Source organism: Labrus mixtus, unplaced genomic scaffold, assembly GCF_963584025.1.
Source record: "Labrus mixtus unplaced genomic scaffold, fLabMix1.1 SCAFFOLD_68, whole genome shotgun sequence".
In the NCBI taxonomy this organism is placed as follows: domain Eukaryota; kingdom Metazoa; phylum Chordata; class Actinopteri; order Labriformes; family Labridae; genus Labrus; species Labrus mixtus.
The window spans coordinates 230,001-252,500 of NW_026870340.1; the positions used below are offsets into that span (position 1 = coordinate 230,001).

At 43.2% G+C, this 22,500-nt stretch overlaps 20 non-coding genes and 23 pseudogenes across 20 annotated transcripts in view; all 43 read right to left on the bottom strand.

The window, feature by feature from the left end:
- Positions 1-120: 120 nt before the first annotated feature.
- On the bottom strand, positions 121-239 carry LOC132969498 (5S ribosomal RNA; annotated as a pseudogene).
- A 123-nt stretch (positions 240-362) lies between these two features.
- On the bottom strand, positions 363-481 carry LOC132969242 (5S ribosomal RNA). The gene has a single exon (XR_009671532.1). It is a non-coding gene; the product is annotated as a 5S ribosomal RNA (ribosomal RNA).
- A 351-nt stretch (positions 482-832) lies between these two features.
- Positions 833-951, bottom strand: LOC132969365 (5S ribosomal RNA). Its single transcript, XR_009671649.1, has one exon. It is a non-coding gene; the product is annotated as a 5S ribosomal RNA (ribosomal RNA).
- Positions 952-1,074: 123 nt separating this feature from the next.
- On the bottom strand, positions 1,075-1,183 carry LOC132969152 (5S ribosomal RNA; annotated as a pseudogene).
- Positions 1,184-1,305: 122 nt separating this feature from the next.
- LOC132969675 (5S ribosomal RNA) lies at positions 1,306-1,425 on the bottom strand (annotated as a pseudogene).
- A 123-nt stretch (positions 1,426-1,548) lies between these two features.
- LOC132969406 (5S ribosomal RNA) lies at positions 1,549-1,667 on the bottom strand. Its single transcript, XR_009671687.1, has one exon. It is a non-coding gene; the product is annotated as a 5S ribosomal RNA (ribosomal RNA).
- Positions 1,668-1,786: 119 nt separating this feature from the next.
- On the bottom strand, positions 1,787-1,905 carry LOC132969336 (5S ribosomal RNA). Its single transcript, XR_009671621.1, has one exon. It is a non-coding gene; the product is annotated as a 5S ribosomal RNA (ribosomal RNA).
- A 123-nt stretch (positions 1,906-2,028) lies between these two features.
- On the bottom strand, positions 2,029-2,137 carry LOC132969111 (5S ribosomal RNA; annotated as a pseudogene).
- A 122-nt stretch (positions 2,138-2,259) lies between these two features.
- LOC132969535 (5S ribosomal RNA) lies at positions 2,260-2,379 on the bottom strand (annotated as a pseudogene).
- Positions 2,380-2,500: 121 nt separating this feature from the next.
- On the bottom strand, positions 2,501-2,619 carry LOC132969377 (5S ribosomal RNA). Its single transcript, XR_009671660.1, has one exon. It is a non-coding gene; the product is annotated as a 5S ribosomal RNA (ribosomal RNA).
- Positions 2,620-2,740: 121 nt separating this feature from the next.
- LOC132969257 (5S ribosomal RNA) lies at positions 2,741-2,859 on the bottom strand. Its single transcript, XR_009671546.1, has one exon. It is a non-coding gene; the product is annotated as a 5S ribosomal RNA (ribosomal RNA).
- A 121-nt stretch (positions 2,860-2,980) lies between these two features.
- On the bottom strand, positions 2,981-3,099 carry LOC132969091 (5S ribosomal RNA). The gene has a single exon (XR_009671456.1). It is a non-coding gene; the product is annotated as a 5S ribosomal RNA (ribosomal RNA).
- Positions 3,100-8,428: 5,329 nt separating this feature from the next.
- On the bottom strand, positions 8,429-8,547 carry LOC132969506 (5S ribosomal RNA). Its single transcript, XR_009671739.1, has one exon. It is a non-coding gene; the product is annotated as a 5S ribosomal RNA (ribosomal RNA).
- Positions 8,548-8,900: 353 nt separating this feature from the next.
- On the bottom strand, positions 8,901-9,019 carry LOC132969209 (5S ribosomal RNA). The gene has a single exon (XR_009671500.1). It is a non-coding gene; the product is annotated as a 5S ribosomal RNA (ribosomal RNA).
- A 121-nt stretch (positions 9,020-9,140) lies between these two features.
- Positions 9,141-9,259, bottom strand: LOC132969383 (5S ribosomal RNA). Its single transcript, XR_009671665.1, has one exon. It is a non-coding gene; the product is annotated as a 5S ribosomal RNA (ribosomal RNA).
- Positions 9,260-9,381: 122 nt separating this feature from the next.
- LOC132969533 (5S ribosomal RNA) lies at positions 9,382-9,490 on the bottom strand (annotated as a pseudogene).
- Positions 9,491-9,611: 121 nt separating this feature from the next.
- LOC132969670 (5S ribosomal RNA) lies at positions 9,612-9,730 on the bottom strand. The gene has a single exon (XR_009671756.1). It is a non-coding gene; the product is annotated as a 5S ribosomal RNA (ribosomal RNA).
- A 122-nt stretch (positions 9,731-9,852) lies between these two features.
- Positions 9,853-9,971, bottom strand: LOC132969374 (5S ribosomal RNA). The gene has a single exon (XR_009671657.1). It is a non-coding gene; the product is annotated as a 5S ribosomal RNA (ribosomal RNA).
- A 121-nt stretch (positions 9,972-10,092) lies between these two features.
- Positions 10,093-10,211, bottom strand: LOC132969224 (5S ribosomal RNA). The gene has a single exon (XR_009671515.1). It is a non-coding gene; the product is annotated as a 5S ribosomal RNA (ribosomal RNA).
- A 122-nt stretch (positions 10,212-10,333) lies between these two features.
- LOC132969294 (5S ribosomal RNA) lies at positions 10,334-10,452 on the bottom strand. Its single transcript, XR_009671582.1, has one exon. It is a non-coding gene; the product is annotated as a 5S ribosomal RNA (ribosomal RNA).
- Positions 10,453-10,573: 121 nt separating this feature from the next.
- On the bottom strand, positions 10,574-10,682 carry LOC132969439 (5S ribosomal RNA; annotated as a pseudogene).
- Positions 10,683-10,804: 122 nt separating this feature from the next.
- On the bottom strand, positions 10,805-10,913 carry LOC132969538 (5S ribosomal RNA; annotated as a pseudogene).
- A 580-nt stretch (positions 10,914-11,493) lies between these two features.
- LOC132969440 (5S ribosomal RNA) lies at positions 11,494-11,602 on the bottom strand (annotated as a pseudogene).
- Positions 11,603-11,724: 122 nt separating this feature from the next.
- LOC132969198 (5S ribosomal RNA) lies at positions 11,725-11,843 on the bottom strand. The gene has a single exon (XR_009671490.1). It is a non-coding gene; the product is annotated as a 5S ribosomal RNA (ribosomal RNA).
- A 122-nt stretch (positions 11,844-11,965) lies between these two features.
- LOC132969546 (5S ribosomal RNA) lies at positions 11,966-12,084 on the bottom strand (annotated as a pseudogene).
- A 123-nt stretch (positions 12,085-12,207) lies between these two features.
- LOC132969066 (5S ribosomal RNA) lies at positions 12,208-12,316 on the bottom strand (annotated as a pseudogene).
- Positions 12,317-12,437: 121 nt separating this feature from the next.
- LOC132969260 (5S ribosomal RNA) lies at positions 12,438-12,556 on the bottom strand. Its single transcript, XR_009671549.1, has one exon. It is a non-coding gene; the product is annotated as a 5S ribosomal RNA (ribosomal RNA).
- Positions 12,557-12,679: 123 nt separating this feature from the next.
- On the bottom strand, positions 12,680-12,788 carry LOC132969502 (5S ribosomal RNA; annotated as a pseudogene).
- Positions 12,789-12,911: 123 nt separating this feature from the next.
- On the bottom strand, positions 12,912-13,020 carry LOC132969128 (5S ribosomal RNA; annotated as a pseudogene).
- Positions 13,021-13,143: 123 nt separating this feature from the next.
- On the bottom strand, positions 13,144-13,263 carry LOC132969668 (5S ribosomal RNA; annotated as a pseudogene).
- Positions 13,264-13,383: 120 nt separating this feature from the next.
- On the bottom strand, positions 13,384-13,503 carry LOC132969688 (5S ribosomal RNA; annotated as a pseudogene).
- Positions 13,504-13,626: 123 nt separating this feature from the next.
- LOC132969503 (5S ribosomal RNA) lies at positions 13,627-13,735 on the bottom strand (annotated as a pseudogene).
- A 122-nt stretch (positions 13,736-13,857) lies between these two features.
- LOC132969526 (5S ribosomal RNA) lies at positions 13,858-13,966 on the bottom strand (annotated as a pseudogene).
- Positions 13,967-14,089: 123 nt separating this feature from the next.
- On the bottom strand, positions 14,090-14,209 carry LOC132969641 (5S ribosomal RNA; annotated as a pseudogene).
- A 122-nt stretch (positions 14,210-14,331) lies between these two features.
- Positions 14,332-14,451, bottom strand: LOC132969652 (5S ribosomal RNA; annotated as a pseudogene).
- Positions 14,452-14,574: 123 nt separating this feature from the next.
- LOC132969611 (5S ribosomal RNA) lies at positions 14,575-14,683 on the bottom strand (annotated as a pseudogene).
- A 125-nt stretch (positions 14,684-14,808) lies between these two features.
- Positions 14,809-14,927, bottom strand: LOC132969492 (5S ribosomal RNA; annotated as a pseudogene).
- A 122-nt stretch (positions 14,928-15,049) lies between these two features.
- Positions 15,050-15,168, bottom strand: LOC132969252 (5S ribosomal RNA). Its single transcript, XR_009671541.1, has one exon. It is a non-coding gene; the product is annotated as a 5S ribosomal RNA (ribosomal RNA).
- Positions 15,169-15,289: 121 nt separating this feature from the next.
- LOC132969449 (5S ribosomal RNA) lies at positions 15,290-15,398 on the bottom strand (annotated as a pseudogene).
- Positions 15,399-15,520: 122 nt separating this feature from the next.
- Positions 15,521-15,639, bottom strand: LOC132969320 (5S ribosomal RNA). The gene has a single exon (XR_009671607.1). It is a non-coding gene; the product is annotated as a 5S ribosomal RNA (ribosomal RNA).
- A 122-nt stretch (positions 15,640-15,761) lies between these two features.
- On the bottom strand, positions 15,762-15,880 carry LOC132969509 (5S ribosomal RNA; annotated as a pseudogene).
- Positions 15,881-22,148: 6,268 nt separating this feature from the next.
- Positions 22,149-22,267, bottom strand: LOC132969256 (5S ribosomal RNA). The gene has a single exon (XR_009671545.1). It is a non-coding gene; the product is annotated as a 5S ribosomal RNA (ribosomal RNA).
- A 122-nt stretch (positions 22,268-22,389) lies between these two features.
- Positions 22,390-22,500, bottom strand: part of LOC132969266 (5S ribosomal RNA) — a 119-nt gene continuing 8 nt past the window's right edge. Inside the window, exon 1 of the ribosomal RNA XR_009671554.1 lies at positions 22,390-22,500. This exon is cut by the window's right edge and continues 8 nt beyond it. This is a non-coding gene — a ribosomal RNA (5S ribosomal RNA).

The following is a 22,500-nucleotide window of genomic DNA, read 5'->3' on the forward strand; positions in this document are numbered from 1 at the left end:
ATTATTGTGTGCAGACAGGGGCCTTTTAAAGATGTCATGCCCTTGATTCTGGCTGAATTTGTGGACATGTGAATATGTCTCTCTATGATAAAAAAAACATATGATCAAAAAAATAAAAAAAGCTTACAGCATCTGGTATTCCCAGGCGGTCTCCCATTCAAGTACTAACCAGGCCCGACACTGCTTAGCTTCCGAGATGGGACGAGATCGGGCGTGTTAAGGGTGGTATGGCCGTAAGCCATTATTGTGTGCAGACAGGGGCCTTTTAAAGATGTTATGCCCTTGATTCTGGCTGAATTTTTGGACATGTGAATATGTCTCTATATGATAGAAAAAAAAACATATGATCAAAAAAATGAAAAAGCTTACAGCACCTGGTATTCCCAGGCGGTCTCCCATCAAACTACTAACCAGGCCCGACCCTGCTTAGCTTCCGAGATCGGACGAGATCAGGCGTGTTCAGGGTGGTATGGCCGTAAGCTGTTATTGTGTGCAGACAGGGGCCTTTTAAAGATGTCATGCCCTTGATTCTGGCTGAATTTGTGGACATGTGAATATGTCTCTATATGATAAAAAAAGAACATATGATCAAAAAAAATGAAAAAGCTTACAGCACCTGGTATTCCCAGGCGGTCTCCCATCCAAGTACTAACCAGGCCAGACGCTGCTTAGCTTCCGAGATCGGACAAGTTCAGGGTGGTATGTCCTTAAGCCATTATTGTGTGCAGACAGGGGCCTTTTAAAGATGTCATGCCCTTGATTCTGGCTGAATTTTTGGACATGTGAATATGTCTCTATATGATAAAAAAAAACATGATCAAAAAAATGAAAAAGCTTACAGCACCTGGTATTCCCAGGCGGTCTCCCATCCAAGTACTAACCAGGCCCGACCCTGCTTAGCTTCTGAGATCGAACGAGATCGGGCGTGTTCAGGGTGGTATGGCCTTAAGCCATTATTGTCTGCAGACAGGGGCCTTTTAAAGATGTCATGCCCTTGATTCTGGCTGAATTTTTGGACATGTGAATATGTCTCTCTATGATAAAAAAAAAACATATGATCAAAAAAATAAAAAAAACGTACAGCGTCTGGTATTCCCAGGCGGTCTCCCATTCAAGTACTAACCAGGCCCGACCCTGCTTAGCTTCCAAGATCGGACGAGTTCAGGGTGGTTTGGCCGTAAGCCATTATTGTGTGCAGAAAGGGGCCTTTTAAAGATGTCATGCCCTTGATTCTGGCTGAATTTTTGGACATGTGAATATGTCTCTCTATGATAAAAAAAAAACACATGATCAAAAAAATGAAACAGCTTACAGCATCTGGTATTCCACAGGCGGTCTCCCATCCAAGTACTAACCAGGCACGACACTGCTTAGTTTCCGAGATCGGACGAGATCGGACGAGTTCAGGGTGGTATGACCGTAAGCCATTATTGTGTGCAGAAAGGGACCTTTTAAAGATGTCATGCCCTTGATTCTGGTTGAATTTTTGGACATGTGAATATGTCTCTATATGATAAAAAAAAATCATATGATCAAAAAAAATTAAAAAGCTTACAGCACCTGGTATTCCCAGGCGGTCTCCCATCCAAGTACTAACCAGGCCCGACCCTGCTTAGCTTCTGAGATGGAACGAGATCGGGCGTGTTCAGGGTGGTATGGCCGTAAGCCATTATTGTGTGCAGACAGGGGCCTTTTAAAGATGTCATGCCCTTGATTCTGGCTGAATTTTTGGACATGTGAATATGTCTCTATATGATAAAAAAAAACATGATCAAAAAAATGAAAAAGCTTACAGCACCTGGTATTCCCAGGCGGTCTCCCATCCAAGTACTAGCCAGGCCTTACCCTGCTTAGCTTCTGAGATCGAACGAGATCGGGCGTGTTCAGGGTGGTATGGCCGTAAGCCATTATTGTCTGCAAACAGGGGCCTTTTAAAGATGTCATGCCATTGATTCTGGCTGAATTTTTGGACATGTGAATATGTCTCTCTATGATAAAAAAAAAACATATGATCAAAAAAATAAAAAAAGCTTACAGCGTCTGGTATTCCCAGGCGGTCTCCCATCCAAGTACTAACCAGGCCCGACCCTACTTAGCTTCCAAGATCGGACGAGTTCAGGGTGGTTTGGCCGTAAGCCATTATTGTGTGCAGAAAGGGGCCTTTTAAAGATGTCATGCCCTTGATTCTGGCTGAATTTTTGGACATGTGAATATGTCTCTCTATGATAAAAAAAAAACACATGATCAAAAAAATGAAACAGCTTACAGCATCTGGTATTCCACAGGCGGTCTCCCATCCAAGTACTAACCAGGCACGACCCTGCTTAGCTTCCGAGATCGGACAAGATCAGGCGTGTTCAGGGTGGTATGGCCATAAGCCATTATTGTGTGCAGACAGGGGCCTTTTAAAGATGTCATGCCCTTGATTCTGGCTGAATTTTTGGACATGTGAATATGTCTCTATATGATAAAAAAAAACATATGATCAAAAAAATGAAAACGCTTACAGCACCTGATATTCCCAGGTTGTCTCCCATCCAAGTACTAACCAGGCCCGACCCTGCTTTGCTTCCGAGATCGGACGAGATCGGGCGTGTTCAGGGTGGTATGGCCGTAAGCCATTATTGTGTTCAGACAGGGGCCTTTTAAAGATGTCATGCCCTTGATTCTGGCTGAATTTGTGGACATGTGAATATGTCTCTCTATGATAAAAAAAACATATGATCAAAAAAATAAAAAAAGCTTACAGCATCTGGTATTCCCAGGCGGTCTCCCATTCAAGTACTAACCAGGCCCGACCCTGCTTAGCTTCCGAGATCGGACGAGATCGGGCGTGTTCAGGGTGGTATGGCTGTAAGCCATTATTGTGTGCAGAAAGGGGCCTTTTAAAGATGTCATGCCCTTGATTCTGGCTGAATTTTTGGACATGTGAATATGTCTCTATATGATAAAAAAAAACATATGATCAAAAAAATGAAAACGCTTACAGCACCTGGTATTCCCAGGTGGTCTCCCATCCAAGTACTAACCAGGCCCGACCCTGCTTTGCTTCCGAGATCGGACGAGATCGGGCGTGTTCAGGGTGGTATGGCCGTAAGCCATTATTGTGTGCAGACAGGGGCCTTTTAAAGATGTCATTCCCTTGATTCTGGCTGAATTTGTGGACATGTGAATATGTCTCTCTATGATAAAAAAAACATATGATCAAAAAAATAAAAAAAGCTTACAGCATCTGGTATTCCCAGGCGGTCTCCCATTCAAGTACTAACCAGGCCCGACCGAGCCGAGCAGCACCTGAGCAGAGCAGCGAGCAGCACCTGAGCAGAGCAGCGAGCAGCACCTGAGCAGAGCAGCGAGCAGCACCTGAGCAGAGCAGCGTACTACGGTGAGCGTATTGCATAATTGCTTGTTCCGTTCTCCTCTGCACTGTGTTACTGTGTACCTACTCTTAGCTTAGCCTAGCAGTTAGCTTTACAATGGCTTCTTTTTCTGTCTCTCCCTCTCCTGCTCTCTCCTGCTCTACGTGTCAGATGTTAAGTTATTCCTCGTCCTCCTTTAGTGATAATGATACTTGTAAGAAATGTAGTTTATTTTTAGCTTTGGAGGCGAGGGTGTCTGAGTTAGAGAGACGGCTCCGCACCATTGAGTCGGAGTCATCGTATGCAGCAGTAGTTAGCCAGCCACCTGTAGCAGGTGCGGGCCGACATAGCTTGGCTTCCCCCCCGGTAACTCACGAGCAGCCGGGAGGCAGTGGCTGGGTTACTGTCCGAGGGAAGCATAGTCGAAAATCGAAGCACACGGTTCCCCACCAACCACTTCACGTTTCAAACAAATTTTCCCCACTCAGCGACACACCCGCTGAGAATAAAACTCTGATTATTGGAGACTCCATAGTCCGAAACGTGAAGCTAGCGAAGTCAGCGGGCATAGTTAGGTGTATACCCGGGGCCAGAGCGGGCGACATCGCATCTCATTTAAAGTTGCTGACAAAGACTAAAGGTAGATTTGATACAATCGTAATTCATGTCGGCACAAATGACTCCCGACTACGCCAGTCGGAAGTCACTAAGGTTAATGTGGAGTCGGTGTGTACTTTTGCTAAGACGATGTCGGACTCCGTAGTGTTCTCTGGACCCCTCCCAAATCAGACCAGTGATGACATGTATAGCCGCATGTCATCACTCAACCGCTGGCTGTCGAGGTGGTGTCCAGCACACGATGTGGGCTTCATAGATAACTGGCAGTCTTTTTGGGGAAAACCTGGTCTGCTAGCTAGAGACGGCATCCATCCCACTTTGGACGGTGCAGCTCTATTATCTAGAAACATAGCAGAGGTTATTAGTCCAAAACCCTGACAACAACTCAGAGTTCAGACCAGGAGGCAGAGCTGCAGTCTTACACACTTCTCTGCGCCTCCCTTAGATCTGTCTCCCAGTCACTATAGCTGTAATTCTGAATCGAACTGTAGTTATACTATAGGTACTGTGTCTGTCCCCCGGCCCAAACGCATTTTTATAAGTCATCCAAACGGCGTGAATCATCAGAATCTGATTAGAATCAAAACTACGAATACGATTTTGCTACAAGATCGGAGGATTCACTGCGGACTTTTGAACATTAGGTCCTTAGCATCCAAGTCTCTTTTAGTGAATGATCTGATATCAGATCAGCACATTGATTTACTTTTTTTGACTGAAACCTGGCTGTGTCGAGATGAATATGTTAGTTTGAATGAATCCACTCCTCCCAGTCATTTTAATACTCATATACCTCGAGACACCGGACAAGGTGGTGGAGTAGCAGCTATTTTTAATTCCAGTCTTTTAGTTAACCCTCGACCAAAGCTGAATTTTTCTTCTTTTGAAAGCCTTGTTCTTAGTCTTCCACATCCAGTCTCAAGAACCTTTCAGCCAGTTCTAGTTGCTGTAGTTTACCGCCCTCCTGGCCCATATTCTGAGTTTTTATCTGAGTTTGCAGAATTTTTATCAGACTTAGTCCTTAGCAGTGATAGAATAATTGTTGTAGGTGACTTCAATATCCATGTGGATGTTGAAAATGATAGCCTGAGCACAGCTTTCATGTCACTATTAGACTCTATTGGTTTCACCCAGGGTGTAAACGAACCTACTCATCATTTTAACCACACCCTGGATCTTGTTTTAGCTTATGGAATTGAAATCCATAACCTTACAGTTTTCCTAGAAAATCCTCTGCTATCAGACCATTTTTTTATTACATTTGATTTTGTCCTACTAGAATTACCTCTGCCTGGAAGAGGTGTGCTTTCTAGAAGTTTGTCGGATAGTGCTGTGGCTAGATTTAAGGAAGCTATTTCAGCTGTTTTTGATTCAGTACCGTGTTTCAACCCAGTTGGAAACTCTTACGATAGCTTTAGTCCCTCTCAGCTAGATCAGTTTGTTGATAGTGCAGTGGATTCGCTGAGAGTTACTCTGGATTCGATTGCTCCCCTGAAACAGAAGGTTGTCAAGCGGCGGAGAGTGGCTCCATGGTTCAACTCAGAAACCCGTACTCTGAAACAATCATCACGGAATTTTGAAAGAATATGGCGTTCGACCAAAATGGTAGAATCTCGTTTTTTCTGGCAGGATAGTCATAGAAGATATATGAAGGCTCTACGTCACGCCCGAGCTGCCTACTACTCCTCTCTAATCGAGGAAAACAAAGGCAATCCTAGATACCTTTTCAGCACTGTAGCCAGGCTGACAGAGAGTCATGGCTCCATTGAGCCTTGTATTCCTCTAGCCCTCAGCAGTAATGATTTCCTTAGCTTTTTCAACAACAAAGTTCTAGACATCAGAGACAAAATTGGAAACCTCCTGCCCTTACCTGGTGCAGATACGTCTGTTACGGCAGAGACAGTTCCAGGACCAGATATTAGTCTCGACTGTTTTTCTCCAATCGACCTTTCAGAGCTACATTCCATTTTTTCTGCATCGAAACCGTCAACCTGTATTTTGGACCCAATCCCAACCAAGCTGTTTAAGGAAGTCTTTCCCTTAGTTAGCAACTCCATATTAGATATGATCAATATGTCTTTACTGGCAGGCTATGTACCACAGACATTTAAAGTAGCGGTAATCAAACCTCTACTTAAAAAGCCTACTCTGGACTCAGGAACTCTGGCTAACTACAGACCTATATCCAACCTTCCTTTTATCTCGAAGATCCTGGAGAAGGTGGTAGCTAAACAGCTGTGTGACTTTCTCCATGACAACAGTTTATTTGAAGAGTTCCAGTCAGGATTTAGAGTCCACCATAGCACTGAGACTGCACTAGTTAGAGTTACAAACGATCTACTTCTAGCCTCAGACAGGGGACTTCTGTCTGTGCTCGTCTTGTTAGATCTTAGTGCTGCTTTTGACACCATTGACCATCGGATCCTGTTGTACAGACTGGAGCATTTGCTTGGAATTACAGGGACTGCTTTAAGTTGGTTTGAATCCTACTTATCAGACCGATCTCAGTTTGTACATGTTAATGATGAGTCCTCTATGCACACTAAAGTTTGCCATGGAGTCCCACAAGGTTCAGTGCTTGGACCAATTCTTTTTACATTATATATGCTTCCTCTGGGAAATATTATGAGGAAACACTCCATACAGTTTCATTGTTATGCAGATGATACTCAGCTTTATGTATCAATGAAGCCCGATGGTACCAGTCAGTTATGTCAGCTAGAAACATGCCTTAAGGACGTTAGGACCTGGATGACCAGAAATTTTTTGCTACTTAACTCAGACAAGACTGAAGTTATTGTGCTAGGCCCTAAGAACCTCAGAGAGACTTTTTCTAGTGATGTGACTGTCCTTAATGACATCAGCCTGGCATCTAGCACCACTGTTAGGAATCTAGGAGTTATTTTTGATCAAGATATGTCTTTTAGCTCTCACATCAGTCAAGTTTCAAGAACAGCCTACTTTCACCTTCGTAATATATCCAAGATCAGGAATATCCTGTCGCAAAGTGATGCAGAAAAACTAGTTCATGCATTTGTTACCTCCAGACTGGATTATTGTAACTCTCTTTTGTCAGGGTGCTCTGGCAAATCTCTAAAGACTCTTCAACGGGTCCAGAATGCTGCAGCTCGTGTACTGACCAGAACCAGGAAATGGGACCACATTACTCCTGTCCTGGCTTCTCTGCACTGGCTCCCTATACAGTCTAGAATAGAATTCAAGATCCTTCTTCTCACCTACAAAGCTCTAAATGGCCAGGCACCATCTTATCTTAAGGAGCTACTAGTGCCGTACTGTCCCTTGAGAGCGTTGCGGTCCCGGAGTGCAGGCCTGCTGGTGGTACCTACAGTCTCCAAGTGTACTATGGGGGGTAAAGCCTTCAGTTATCGGGCTCCTCTCCTCTGGAACCGCCTTCCAGCCGGGGTCCGGGAGGCAGACACAGTCTGTATTTTTAAGATTAGACTTAAAACTTTCTTTTTTGATAAATCTTATAGTTAGGGCTGGTGCTGGTGTAGACCAGCTCTTAGTTATGCTGCTATAGGCTTAGACTACCGGGGGAACTGGCACCTTGAGCTCCTCTCTCTCTCTCTCTCTCTCTCTCTCTCTCTATGCATATACAGTACATCATATTACTGCATGTATCTATCTATAAATCTCAGTCACTAACCACCTACTTTCCTGGGAGCTCTTGAGCTCCCCTAGGCTCCTCAAGATCATCGGTTGACGGCTTGCCAGAACAACCCCCACCCCACCACTACCCCCTCCCCACCGGATCGTGGGTTGGCGGCCTGCCAGAACAACCCCCCACACCCCCTCCCCTCCCCACCGGATTGCTGATGGACGGTCTACCTCCCCCCACCCCCTTGCTCTCTATCCCTCTTCCTGCATCTTATCCCATCTCTCCCCCTATCCCTTTCCAAGCCCGGCGCAGTCTAGGCCTGTGAAGACTGTTTCGTCATGAGCCGGGGATCCGGCCGAAGATTTCTGCCTTTTAATAAGGCAGTTTTTTCTTACCACTGTAACTTTTGCTGCTTTGCTAAAGTGCTCATGATGGATAGGCCGGATCTTTGTAACATAGCAATAAGTAAGGTCCTTTACCTGCTTTTTGTAACATAAAAATGAGTAAGGTCTTTTACCTGCTCTTTTGTAATGTTAACAGACAATGAGTAAGGTATTTTACCTGCTTCTTGTAAAGTGTCTCGAGATAACACTTGTTATGAGTTGACGCTATACAAATAAAAGTTGATTGATTGATTGATAAAAGTTGACCCTGCTTAGCTTCCGAGATGGGACGAGATCGGGCGTGTTAAGGGTGGTATGGCCGTAAGCCATTATTGTGTGCAGACAGGGGCCTTTTAAAGATGTTATGCCCTTGATTCTGGCTGAATTTTTGGACATGTGAATATGTCTCTATATGATAAAAAAAAAACATATGATCAAAAAAATGAAAAAGCTTACAGCACCTGGTATTCCCAGGCGGTCTCCCATCCAAGTACTAACCAGGCCCTACCCTGCTTAGCTTCCGAGATCGGACGAGATCAGGCGTGTTCAGGGTGGTATGGCCGTAAGCTGTTATTGTGTGCAGACAGGGGCCTTTTAAAGATCTCATGCCCTTGATTCTGGCTGAATTTTTGGACATGTGAATATGTCTCTATATGATAAAAAAAGAACATATGATCAAAAAAAATGAAAAAGCTTACAGCACCTGGTATTCCCAGGCGGTCTCCCATCCAAGTACTAACCAGGCCAGACGCTGCTTAGCTTCCGAGATCGGACAAGTTCAGGGTGGTATGTCCTTAAGCCATTATTGTGTGCAGAAAGGGGCCTTTTAAAGATGTCATGCCCTTGATTCTGGCTGAATTTTTGGACATGTGAATATGTCTCTATATGATAAAAAAAACATATGATCAAACAAAATGAAAAAGCTTACAGCACCTGGTATTCCCAGGCGGTCTCCCATCCAAGTACTAACCAGGCCCGACCATGCTTAGCTTCCGAGATCGGAAGAGATCGGGCGTGTTCAGGGTGGTATGGCCGTAAGCCATTATTGTGTGCAGACAGGGGCCTTTTAAAGATGTCATGCCCTTGATTCTGGCTGAATTTTTGGACATGTGAATATGTCTCTCTATGATAAAAAAAACATATGATCAAAAAAATAAAAAAAGCTTACAGCATCTGGTATTCCCAGGCGGTCTCCCATTCAAGTACTAACCAGGCCCGACCCTGCTTAGCTTCCGAGATCGGACGAGATTGGGCGTGTTCAGGGTGGTATGGCCGTAAGCCATTATTGAGTGCAGAAAGGGGCCTTTCAAAGATGTCATTCCCTTGATTCTGGCTGAATTTTTGGACATGTGAATATGTCTCTATATGATAAAAAAAAAACATATGATCAAAAAAATGAAAAAGCTTACAGCACCTGGTATTCCCAGGCGGTCTCCCATCCAAGTACTAACCAGGCCTGACCCTGCTTAGCTTCCGAGATCGGGCGTGTTCAGGGTGGTATGGCCATAAGTCATTATTGTGTGCAGAAAGGGGCCTTTTAAAGATGTCATGCCCTTGATTCTGGCTGAATTTTTGGACATGTGAATATGTCTCTATATGATAAAAAAAAACATATCATCAAAAAAATGAAAAAGCTTACAGCACCTGGTATTCCCAGGCGGTCTCCCATCCAAGTACTAACCAGGCCCGACCCTGCTTAGCTTCCGAGATCAGACGAGATCGGGCGTGTTCAGGGTGGTTTGGCCGTAAGCCATTATTGTATGCAGAAAGGGGCCTTTTAAAGATGTCATGCCCTTGATTCTGGCTGAATTTTTGGACATGTGAATATGTCTCTATATGATAAAAAAAAAACATATGATCAAAAAAATGAAAAAACTTACAGCACCTGGTATTCCCAGGCGGTCTCCCATCCAAGTACTAACCAGGCCCTACCTGGCTTAGCTTCCGAGATCGGACGAGATCAGGCGTGTTCAGGGTGGTATGGCTGTAAGCCATTATTGTGTGCAGAGAGGGGCCTTTTAAAGATGTCATGCCCTTGATTCTGGCTGAATTTTTGGACATGTGAATATGTCTCTATATGATAAAAAAAACATATGATCAAAAAAAATGAAAAAGCTTACAGCACCTGGTATTCCCAGGAGGTCTCCCATCCAAGTACTAACCAGGCCCGACCCTGCTTAGCTTCCGAGATCAGACGAGATCGGGCGTGTTCAGGGTGGTATGGCCGTAAGCCATTATTGTGTGCAGAAAGGGGCCTTTTAAAGATGTCATGCCCTTGATTCTGGCTGAATTTTTGGACATGTGAATATGTCTCTATATGATAAAAAAAAACATATGATCAAACAAAATGAAAAAGCTTACAGCACCTGGTATTCCCAGGCGGTCTCCCATCCAAGTACTAACCAGGCCCGACCCTGCTTAGCTTCCGAGATCAGACGAGATCGGGCGTGTTCAGGGTGGTATGGCCGTAAGCCATTATTGTGTGCAGAAAGGGGCCTTTTAAAGATGTCATGCCCTTGATTCTGGCTGAATTTTTGGACATGTGAATATGTCTCTATATGATAAAAAAAAACATATGATCAAAAAAATGAAAAAGCTTACAGCACCTGGTATTCCCAGGCGGTCTCCCATCCAAGTACTAACCAGGCCCGACCCTGCTTAGCTTCCGAGATCGGGCGTGTTCAGGGTGGTATGACCGTAAGCCATTATTGTGTGCAGAAAGGGGCCTTTTAAAGATGTCATGCCCTTGATTCTGGCTGAATTTTTGGACATGTGAATATGTCTCTATATGATAAAAAAAAAACATATGATCAAAAAAATGAAAAAGCTTACAGCACCTGGTATTCCCAGGCGGTCTCCCATCCAAGTACTAACCAGGCCCGACCCTGCTTAGCTTCCGAGATCGGACGAGTTCAGGGTGGTATGGCCGTAAGGCATTATTGTGTGCAGAAAGGGGCCTTTTAAAGATGTCATGCCCTTGATTCTGGCTGAATTTTTGGACATGTGAAAATGTCTCTCTATGATAAAAAAAAACATATGATCAAAAAAATGAAAAAGCTTACAGCACCTGGTATTCCTAGGCGGTCTCCCGTCCAAGTATTAACCAGGCCGACCCTGCTTAGCTTCTGAGATCGGACGAGTTCAGGGTGGTATGGCCGTAAGGCATTATTGTGTGCAAAAAGGGGCCTTTTAAAGATGTCATGCCCTTGATTCTGGCTGAATTTTTGGACATGTGAAAATGTCTCTCTATGATAAAAAAAAACATATGATCAAAAAAATGAAAAAGCTTACAGCACCTGGTATTCCTAGGCGGTCTCCCGTCCAAGTATTAACCAGGCCGACCCTGCTTAGCTTCTGAGATCGGACGAGTTCAGGGTGGTATGGACGTAAGGCATTATTGTGTGCAGAAAGGGGCCTTTTAAAGATATCATGCCCTTGATTCTGGCTGAATTTTTGGACATGTGAATATGTCTCTATATGATAAAAAAAAAACATATGATCAAAAAAATGAAAAAGCTTACAGCACCTGGTATTCCCAGGCGGTCTCCCATCCAAGTACTAACCAGGCCCGACCCTGCTTAGCTTCCGAGATCGGGCGTGTTCAGGGTGGTATGACCGTAAGCCATTATTGTGTGCAGAAAGGGGCCTTTTAAAGATGTCATGCCCTTGATTCTGGCTGAATTTTTGGACATGTGAATATGTCTCTATATGATAAAAAAAAAACATATGATCAAAAAAATGAAAAAGCTTACAGCACCTGGTATTCCCAGGCGGTCTCCCATCCAAGTACTAACCAGGCCCGACCCTGCTTAGCTTCCGGGATCGGACGAGATCGGGCGTGTTCAGGGTGGTATGGCTGTAAGCCATTATTGTGTGCAGAAAGGGGCCTTTTAAAGATGTCATGCCCTTGATTCTGGCTGAATTTTTGGACATGTGAATATGTCTCTATATGATAAAAAAAAACATATGATCAAAAAAAAATAAAAAGCTTACAGCACCTGGTATTCCCAGGCGGTATCCCATCCAAGTACTAACCAGGCACGACCCTGCTTAGTTTCCGAGATCGGACGAGAACGGACGAGTTCAGGGTGGTTTGACCGTAAGCCATTATTGTGTGCAGAAAGGGACCTTTTAAAGATGTCATGCCCTTGATTCTGGTTGAATTTTTGGACATGTGAATATGTCTCTATATGATAAAAAAAAATCATATGATCAAAAAAAATTAAAAAGCTTACAGCACCTGGTATTCCCAGGCGGTCTCCCATCCAAGTACTAACCAGGCCCGACCCTGCTTAGCTTTCGAGATCGGACGAGTTCAGGGTGGTATGTCCTTAAGCCATTATTGTATGCAGAAAGGGGCCTTTTAAAGATGTCATGCCCTTGATTCTGGCTGAATTTTTGGACATGTGAATATGTCTCTTTATGATAAAAAAAAACATATGATCAAAAAAATGAAAAAGCTTACAGCACCTGGTATTCCCAGGCGGTCTCCCATCCAAGTAATAACCAGGCCCGACCCTGCTTAGCTTCCGAGATCGGACGAGATCAGGCGTGTTCAGGGTGGTATGGCCGTAAGCCATTATTATGTGCAGACAGGGGCCTTTTAAAGATGTCATGCCCTTGATTCTGGTTGAATTTTTGGACATGTGAATATGTCTCTATATGATAAAAAAAAATCATATGATCAAAAAAAATTAAAAAGCTTACAGCACCTGGTATTCCCAGGCAGTATCCCATCCAAGTACTAACCAGGCCCGACCCTGCTTAGCTTCCGAGATCGGGCGTGTTCAGGGTGGTATGGCCGTAAGCCATTATTGTCTGCAGACAGGGGCCTTTTAAAGATGTCATGCCCTTGATTCTGGCTGAATTTTTGGACATGTGAATATGTCTCTCTATGATAAAAAAAAAAAATATGATCAAAAAAATAAAAAAAGCTTACAGCTTCTGGTATTCCCAGGCGGTCTCCCATCCAAGTACTAACCAGGCCTGACCCTGCTTAGCTTCCAAGATTGGACGAGTTCAGGGTGGTTTGGCCGTAAGCCATTATTGTGTGCAGAACGGGGCCTTTTAAAGATGTCATGCCCTTGATTCTGGCTGAATTTTTGGACATGTGAATATGTCTCTATATGATAAAAAAAAAAACATATGATCAAAAAAATGAAACAGCTTACAGCATTTGGTATTCCACAGGCGGTCTCCCATCCAAGTACTAACGAGGCCCGACCCTGCATAGCTTCCGAAATCAGACGAGATCGGGCGTGTTCAGGGTGGTATGGCCGTAAGCCATTATTGTGTGCAGAAAGGGGCCTTTTAAAGATGTCATGCCCTTGATTCTGGCTGAATTTTTGGACATGTGAATATGTCTCTATGATAAAAAAAAAACACATGATCAAAAAAATGAAACAGCTTACAGCATCTGGTATTCCACAGGCGGTCTCCCATCCAAGTACTAACCAGGCACGACCCTGCTTAGTTTCCGAGATCGGACGAGAACGGATGAGTTCAGGGTGGTTTGACTGTAAGCCATTATTGTGTGCAGAAAGGGGCCTTTTAAAGATGTCATGCCCTTGATTCTGGTTGAATTTTTGGACATGTGAATATGTCTCTATATGATAAAAAAAAATCATATGATCAAAAAAAATTAAAAAGCTTACAGCACCTGGTATTCCCAGGCAGTATCCCATCCAAGTACTAACCAGGCCCGACCCTGCTTAGCTTCCGAGATCGGGCGTGTTCAGGGTGGTATGGCCGTAAGCCATTATTGTATGCAGAAAGGGGCCTTTTAAAGATGTCATGCCCTTGATTCTGGCTGAATTTTTGGACATGTGAATATGTCTCTATATGATAAAAAAAAAACATATGATCAAAAAAATGAAAAAACTTACAGCACCTGGTATTCCCAGGCGGTCTCCCATCCAAGTACTAACCAGGCCCTACCCTGCTTAGCTTCCAAGATCGGACGTGTTCAGGGTGGTATGGCCGTAAGCCATTATTGTGTGCAGAAAGGGGCCTTTTAAAGATGTCATGCCTTTGATTCTGGCTGAATTTTTGGACATGTGAATATGTCTCTATATGATAAAAAAAAAAACATATGATCAAAAAAATGAAACAGCTTACAGCATTTGGTATTCCACAGGCGGTCTTCCATCCAAGTACTAACGAGGCCCGACCCTGCATAGCTTCCGAGATCGGACGAGATCGGGCGTGTTCAGGGTGGTATGGCCGTAAGCCATTATTGTGTGCAGAAAGGGGCCTTTTAAAGATGTCATGCCCTTGATTCTGGCTGAATTTTTGGACATGTGAATATGTCTCTCTATGATAAAAAAAAAACACATGATCAAAAAAATGAAACAGCTTACAGCATCTGGTATTCCACAGGCGGTCTCCCATCCAAGTACTAACCAGGCACGACCCTGATTAGTTTCCGAGATCGGACGAGATCGGACGAGTTCAGGGTGGTATGACCGTAAGCCATTATTGTGTGCAGAAAGGGGCCTTTTAAAGATGTCATGCCCTTGATTCTGGTTGAATTTTTGGATATGTGAATATGTCTCTATATGATAAAAAAAAATCATATGATCAAAAAAAATTAAAAAGCTTACAGCACATGGTATTCCCAGGCGGTCTCCCTTCCAAGTACTAACCAGGCCCGACCCTGCTTAGCTTCCGAGATCGGACGAGTTCAGGGTGGTATGGCCGTAAGCCATTATTGTGTGCAGAAAGGGGCCTTTTAAAGATGTCATGCCCTTGATTCTGGCTAAATTTTTGGACATGTGAATATGTCTCTATATGATAAAACAAAAAAAACATATGATCAAAAAAATGAAAAAGCTTACAGCGTCTGGTATTCCCAGGCGGTCTCCCATCCAAGTACTAACCAGGCACGACCCTACTTAGTTTCCGAGATCGGACGAGATCGGGCGTGTTAAGGGTGGTATGGCCGTAAGCTGTTATTGTGTGCAGAAAGGGGCCTTTTAAAGATGTCATGCCCTTGATTCTGGCTGAATTTCTGGACATGTGAATATGTCTCTATATGATAAAAAAAAAACATATGATCAAAAAAATGAAAAAGCTTACAGCACCTGGTATTCCCAGGCGGTCTCCCATCCAAGTACTAACCAGGCCCTACCCTGCTTAGCTTCCAAGATCGGACGAGATCGGGCGTGTTCAGGGTGGTATGGCCATAAGTCATTATTGTGTGCAGAAAGGGGCCTTTTAAAGATGTCATGCCCTTGATTCTGGCTGAATTTTTGGACATGTGAATATGTCTCTATATGATAAAAAAAAACATATCATCAAAAAAATGAAAAAGCTTACAGCACCTGGTATTCCCAGGCGGTCTCCCATCCAAGTACTAACCAGGCCCGACCCTGCTTAGCTTCCGAGATCGGGCGTGTTCAGGGTGGTATGGCCATAAGCCATTATTGTGTGCAGAAAGGGGCCTTTTAAAGATGTCATGCCCTTGATTCTGGCTGAATTTTTGGACATGTGAATATGTCTCTATATGAAAAAAAAAAAACATATGATCAAAAAAATGAAAAAGCTTATAGCACCTGGTATTCCCAGGCTGTCTCCCATCCAAGTACTAACCAGGCCCAACCCTGCTTAGCTTCCGAGATCGGACGAGATCGGGCGTGTTCAGGGTGGTATGGCCGTAAGCCATTATTGTGTGCAGAAAGGGGCCTTTTAAAGATGTCATGCCCTTGATTCTGGCTAAATTTTTGGACATGTGAATATGTCTCTATATGATAAAAGAAAAACATATGATCAAAAAAATGAAAAAGCTTACAGCGTCTGGTATTCCCAGGCGGTCTCCCATCCAAGTACTAACCAGGCACGACCCTACTTAGTTTCCGAGATCGGACGAGATCGGGCGTGTTAAGGGTGGTATGGCCATAAGCCATTATTGTGTGCAGACAGGGGCCTTTTAAAGATGTCATGCCCTTGATTCTGGCTGAATTTTTGGACATGTGAATATGTCTCTATATGATAAAAAAAAACATATGATCAAAAAAAATGAAAAAGCTTACAGCACCTGGTATTCCCAGGCGGTCTCCCATCCAAGTACTAACCAGGCCCGACCCTGCTTAGCTTCTGAGATCGGGCATGTTTTTTTTTTATCTTTTATTATCAAAATTACAAAAACATTTATAATTCTTTCACATCATTTACAACAAATGCTATTACAATACATACACCCTCTAAATTAAACCTCCCCTCTGACGCAAACGGCACCCTAAAAACAATAAAAACATAGCATCAGAAAAAAAAACTCAAACCACCCCTGATACCCCCAACTCATGACAACTCTTCTGAGTCCCTCCCCCAAAGCAAACACCCCTCTGAAAACAAACCACAAAAACATACAAAAACCCCACAGTATTCTCAAAAAACCACTGAGAAAAAAAAAAACACCAAATCAAATCACCCATTTTCCCCATGACCAAAAAAGAAGCCCTCGTACCAAAAAAACAAAAACAAAATAATTTAGACATCCCACATAATTCCCTCCTCATTTACTCTACACACATTCGCACCTTCCACAAACATTCTCACAAACTCACTCTCATTCGCTATGTACAACAATTTAAGATGTGCTTTCCATTCATTCACAAACATTCTCCACACATTCATTTTCTTACTTTCATACAGTGCATAATTCCTTCTGTTAAAAACCGCTTTTCTTGCAAAAGCCAAAATTATATTCATTACATTGTGATTTTTTTGTTTTGTTCCCACCCCCAACAACACCGACAATTCCCACCCCCTTTCATTCCAACACTCATTCTTACTGCATTTCCCCAACATTTCTCTTATTTTTCCCCAAAAATAAACCAATTCCCCACACGTAACAAACAAATGTATTAAATCCTCATCCGTACTTTCACATACACAACACTTTCTTTCATACCTCTCCTTATGGATCTGATGCAGGACGATGCAGGTGAAGATCCTCCTGTGCCTCAGTTTGAAATCTAGGTCAAATATTGCATGTGGTGTATGCGGAATGTTAATGTTCTTCCATATCATGTTGCTTGTTATGTCCGGGTATGTGTCTGTCCATTTTACTTCGGATGTGGGTTTCTGTATTCTATGTGTGATTGCGCACCTATACCAAATTTTTGTAGTGACATCTGTAATGTTGTGTTTCTTCTCCCCTAGGCACAGGGAGATCCCCCCCACATCGTCCTGCATCACTCCCTCCTTCTCTTTGATTAATTTTTCCCATTCGCTCGACAAAGACAATTTTACATTTGCAAACACTCTCTCAATCACATCCTTTCTGCACACACACCCTTTATTTTTTAAACCCCTCACCACCATTTGTAAATCAAAATCCCCCCCACAGTTCAGTAAATCCCTTATTCTAATATATCCCGCTTTCGACATAGCTTCACACTTAATTACCCTCTTCCCATTTTTAAAATACGGGCTCGAGAGGAAGGGCAGTCGTAGCACTGACCCTCTCGTTCCGCACTCTGGTACAGTCCAGGATGAAACCTGATACCACGCACTGAGTACTTCCTGGAAAAACCGTGGCAAGTGTTTAAATGAATCCGGGTTATTGATCTGGTACAGGTTGTCCTCGTTGTAGAGTCCAAAACTGCACAGATATTGTTTGAAGTGGTTTTTCCAAACTACGTTCCGGTTCTGGTCCATAAATTTGCCTATCAATTTGACTCTTAGTGCTACTTTTTTTGTAAGTAAATCAATCAAAGCTAGCCCCCCCTGATCTTTAGCCCCTATTATTGTTTTGTGAGCTATACTCGCTGCTTTGTTTTTCCAAATAAAGTCCCTAATGGTCTTTGAAATCTCCTTAAAGGCCCAGTCCGGAAGCGTACAAGTACTCAGCGCATGATTCACTTTGGACAACACGAGAGCATTTGTTACGGCTACCCTTCCTCTCAACAATAGACCCCTCGCTTTCCACAAATTCAATGTTTTTTTAATTTTACCCACCACCTCTTTCCATGTTACATCATCACATTCATTCTCATTTTTCCCCATATTCACTCCCAACACTTTTCTTCTCTCACACACCGTTTTAAATCCCCACTTATTAACTAGATTGGATTCCTTACCTAGTAACATAATTTCTGACTTATTTTCATTTACTTTTGCCCCAGATGCTCTTTCATAAGTTTGTACATGTTTTAATATCAATTCTATATCCTCCTCTCCTTTTACCATTATATTCACGTCATCTGCATACTGTATTATTTTTACGTTTTCCTTACCTATACCTTTTATGTTTACGTCTTCCGATATCAGTGCTGCCAGCGGCTCTGCTACCAAGCTGTACAACAGCGCTGACATCGGACATCCTTGTCTCACTGACCTTGATATTTTAAAAGAATCAGTTAGTTCCCCGTTACATTTTATCTTGCTTTCCGCTCCTGTATACAACATATTTATCCATTCTCTCATTCTCTCCCCGAATCCAAACTTCTCTAACACCTTCCCCATGAACCCGTGATCTACTCTGTCAAAAGCTTTATTTAAATCAATCCCTAGCCATATTCCCCCCTCCCCTTCCATATCCCTGACCGTCTGTTTTATTGAAATGATTGAGTCTGCTATGTCTCTGTTTGGTATACTGTATGATTGTGTTTGTTCTATGATTGTTCCTATTACCTCCCTGATTCTATTGGCTATTGTTTTCGCTATGATTTTGTAGTCTGTGTTGAGTAGGCTGATTGGTCTGTAGTTGTCCAGATTTTTATTGTCCCCCTTGTTTTTGTAAAAAATAGTAACCACCCCTTCCCCTAAACTTTTTGGTATATGTTTCACTTTTTCCATATATTTACTCAATTTGTTCACCAAGGGCACCAGCTGCTCTTTGAAAGCTTGGTAGAATTCCGCAGTTAGGCCATCGCTCCCAGGACTTTTGTTTTTGTTTAACCCCTCTAAAGCACTTCTGATTTCTCCCTCTGTAAACTCACAATCACACCACATTTTATCGTCCTCGCTTAGTTTTTTCTTTAAGGCACCCAAAGCTCTGTTCACACTCACGCTATCACACTCCTGTCTCGAAAACAGGCTTTCATAATAGCCCTTTACTATTTCTAAAATTCCCTTTTTATCTGTCACACTTTTACCTGCTTCATTTAATAAGTCGTTTATTTCTGTTCTTTTTTGTTTTTGTTTTTCCAGACCTAAAAAAAAGGCTGTACTCCTCTCCCCCTCATACATATATTGTATTTTACTCCTAATGGCTGCACCCCTACTCTTTTTAAGTTCAATCACTCCCAACTGTTCTTTTAAATGTATGTATTTTTCGACATCTACATTATCTACACTGTCAAGCGATGCTATTTCCTCACTTAGTTGTTTTCTCAAATTCTCTTCCTTTCTATTTTCTCTCCACTTTTTCTCTTTACTATAATTGATACACTTTTTTTTAATTCTGACTTTTACACTATCCCACCACACATTCATATCTTCACTCTCATTCCACTCATATCCCACATCATTCAACAATCTTTCCATACTTTTCACAAACATTCCATCATCCAGCAAGCTTGCATTAAAGCACCATATCCCTCCTTTACGTACATTCGTTTCTTTTCTAAACGTGATTTCTATTCCAGCGTGATCGCTCCACATATTAGTTTTATATTCAACTTCTTTAATCCACCTCACTACCTCGCATGTCACCAAAGCATAATCTATTCTAGATTGTTTTAATCTATTCAGTACAATTTGTCTCCTGGAGAACACCCTCTCCCATGGATGTAGCAATCTCCAAATATCAATGCATTGTTTCGTTATCATTATATCTTTAAGTGTCCCCCTGCTCACATCCCCCTTAAACACATTATTTTTTGACACATCGGTGGGTGTCATCGCCACATTAAAGTCACCGATTATTATACAATTCCTTTCCCACCATTTGCTTATTGCAATGAAGAATGTTTTCCTTTCTTTTTCTCCATTCGGTGCATATATATTTATGATTCTTATATTTTTCGTTTCATACACACAGTCTATTACTATTATTCTTCCTTCTTTGTCTCCATAAACCAAATTTACCCCTGTTACCCGACCCGTTTTGACTAAAACCGCCACTCCTCTCGCCCTCGACGTGCCATTGGAGCAGAAAATATGGCCCACAAAGTCTTTTTTTATGTCTTCCACCAGGGAATCATCCCACCTGGTCTCCTGCAGGCACAAAACGTCATTCTGCAAGGAAAGAATCGCATGTCTTTTTTCTTTGTTCCTTAGTCCATTCACGTTTATCGAAAATAAATTAAAGGCCATTATCATAAAAATAAAAACAAAAAAAACGGATTTACAGGGGTTATTGTCAGTCATTATTTGTCCTTACATTTCAATTTTTTCACCAACTTTTTTCGTTGTCCAAGACTTAGTCTTTTTTGCGCACTCGCCAGTTCACTCACATCCATTTGGCTGTCCGTTTCATTGGGACTGGTGCTTTTACCCGTATTATTTAGCGTGATTTTTCTCCCTCCCGCCTGTCCAACACCACTCTCAGGCATCTCCCTCCCCTCTGTGCTCATGCTTACCCCCGGGTCTTCTGCCACGTCCCTTCCGTCTCCTTTTTTCCCTCTCTCGCTCGTTTTTCGCTGCTTCTGCTGTCCTCCCTCTCCAGCCAGCTCCGGCGTCTCCAGCTCGCACTCTGACGCCCGTTCTCCTCCGCTCTCTCCGCTCTGCTCCATTTCTCCGTCACTGTTCTCGTCTTCTCTGATCTCCTTCCTGCTTGCTCCGATCACCTCCTTCTCCTCCGCCTCCTCCTCGTACACCTCCTCCGCCTCGTCTTCATCCTCGTACACCTCCTCCACCTCGTTCTTGCTTTCCTCTCCGTTCTCACACTCACATTCATTTTCTCTTTTTTTACAGTTTGTGCATTTTGTGCTGTTCGCGCTGCACTCTCGCGCAAAGTGTCCCTGCACCCCACAGTTGTGGCACATAAATTCTGGACACTCTCTCAGGATGTGTCCCGGCTGGATGCACATCCTGCACACTTTTTGTTGTCTATCATGTATTACTCTAAAGTATTCGTTCCCCATCACAGTGTTAAACTTTGTGGAGTAAGGGAGTGACTGTACCTGGTCATTAAATCTGACCCGGACAAACCTCGTTCCGTCAGCTATCATTGTTCCAGGCCACATTCTGCGTTTTATTGGTGATGTCGGTTTCACTCCCCATCCCGTCAGCTTCCAAACTATTTCTTCATCTGTGATATACGCTGGCAGGTTTAAAAAAGACACCACCAGCTCATCATTATTTAGTTCTCTCGCCACGACTCTGGTCTCTCCGATTTTAAATCCATCCAGCAGCCTTTCCTTTCCTTTAATGTTGCTCACCGTCACCTCCAGTTTTTCAGGTCCCAGGGTTCTGCACGCCAGCAGGCCCCCACAGATCATTTTTATGTTGCTCATGACGTGATTTAGAGGAACTTTGTCTCCCACCATTTCAATGTTTAGTGTTAGTTTTCTCTCAAAAGACACTTTTGCTTCCTCTTTTTCTGCTCTCTCGCCACCTCTCCCATTCTCTGCATGCGGAGCAATCAGCCCGCCGCTCCTCTCTCTTCCTCTCTCTCCGTCATCCATTCCGTTCCCTGTTTCATTTGCCGTTTTCATCCGTCCTTTTTTTTCCGTCGTTCTTCTCGTTGTCGTTTAATCCATTCCTTTGTTTCAGTGCCATGTTTGTTTGTTCACGTTGTTGTCCGTTCTCTTTTCCTTTTTCCATCTCTCCAGTCCGTGGTCCTGTCATCTTTGTGATCCGTCCGTGTGAGTTTGCTCGCGACATACGAGCAAACATTCACAAAAAACAAAAATTCTTCACAAAATTGTGGAAAAAAAACAGGAAAAAAAGGTGAAAAGAAAAACGATCCCCCTAACAGTCAGTGACTGCTGGGGGACATTCACTCACAATCTGAGGTATTTAAATAAATCCAAAGCGCATCCAAAAAACAAACAAATTAGTCCAGCTGTCCTGCTCAGTACTGACACGTCAGCTCTCCTTCAGCACCACACAAACTCTGACAGCAAAAGGGGCGTGTTCAGGGTGGTATGGCCGTAAGCCATTATTGTGTGCAGAGAGGGGCCTTTTAAAGATGTCATGCCCTTGATTCTGGCTGAATTTTTGGACATGTGAATATGTCTCTATATGATAAAAAAAACATATGATCAAAAAAAATGAAAGAGCATACAGCACCTGGTATTCCCAGGCGGTCTCCCATCCAAGTACTAACCAGGCCCGACCCTGCTTAGCTTCCGAGATCGGACGAGATCGGGCTTGTTCAGGGTGGTATGGCCGTAAGCCATTATTGTGTGCAGAAAGGGGCCTTTTAAAGATGTCATGCCCTTGATTCTGGCTGAATTTTTGGACATGTGAATATGTCTCTATATGATAAAAAAAAACATATGATCAAACAAAATGAAAAAGCTTACAGCACCTGGTATTCCCAGGCGGTCTCCCATCCAAGTACTAACCAGGCCCGACCCTGCTTAGCTTCTGAGATCGGATGAGATCGGGCTTGTTCAGGGTGGTATGG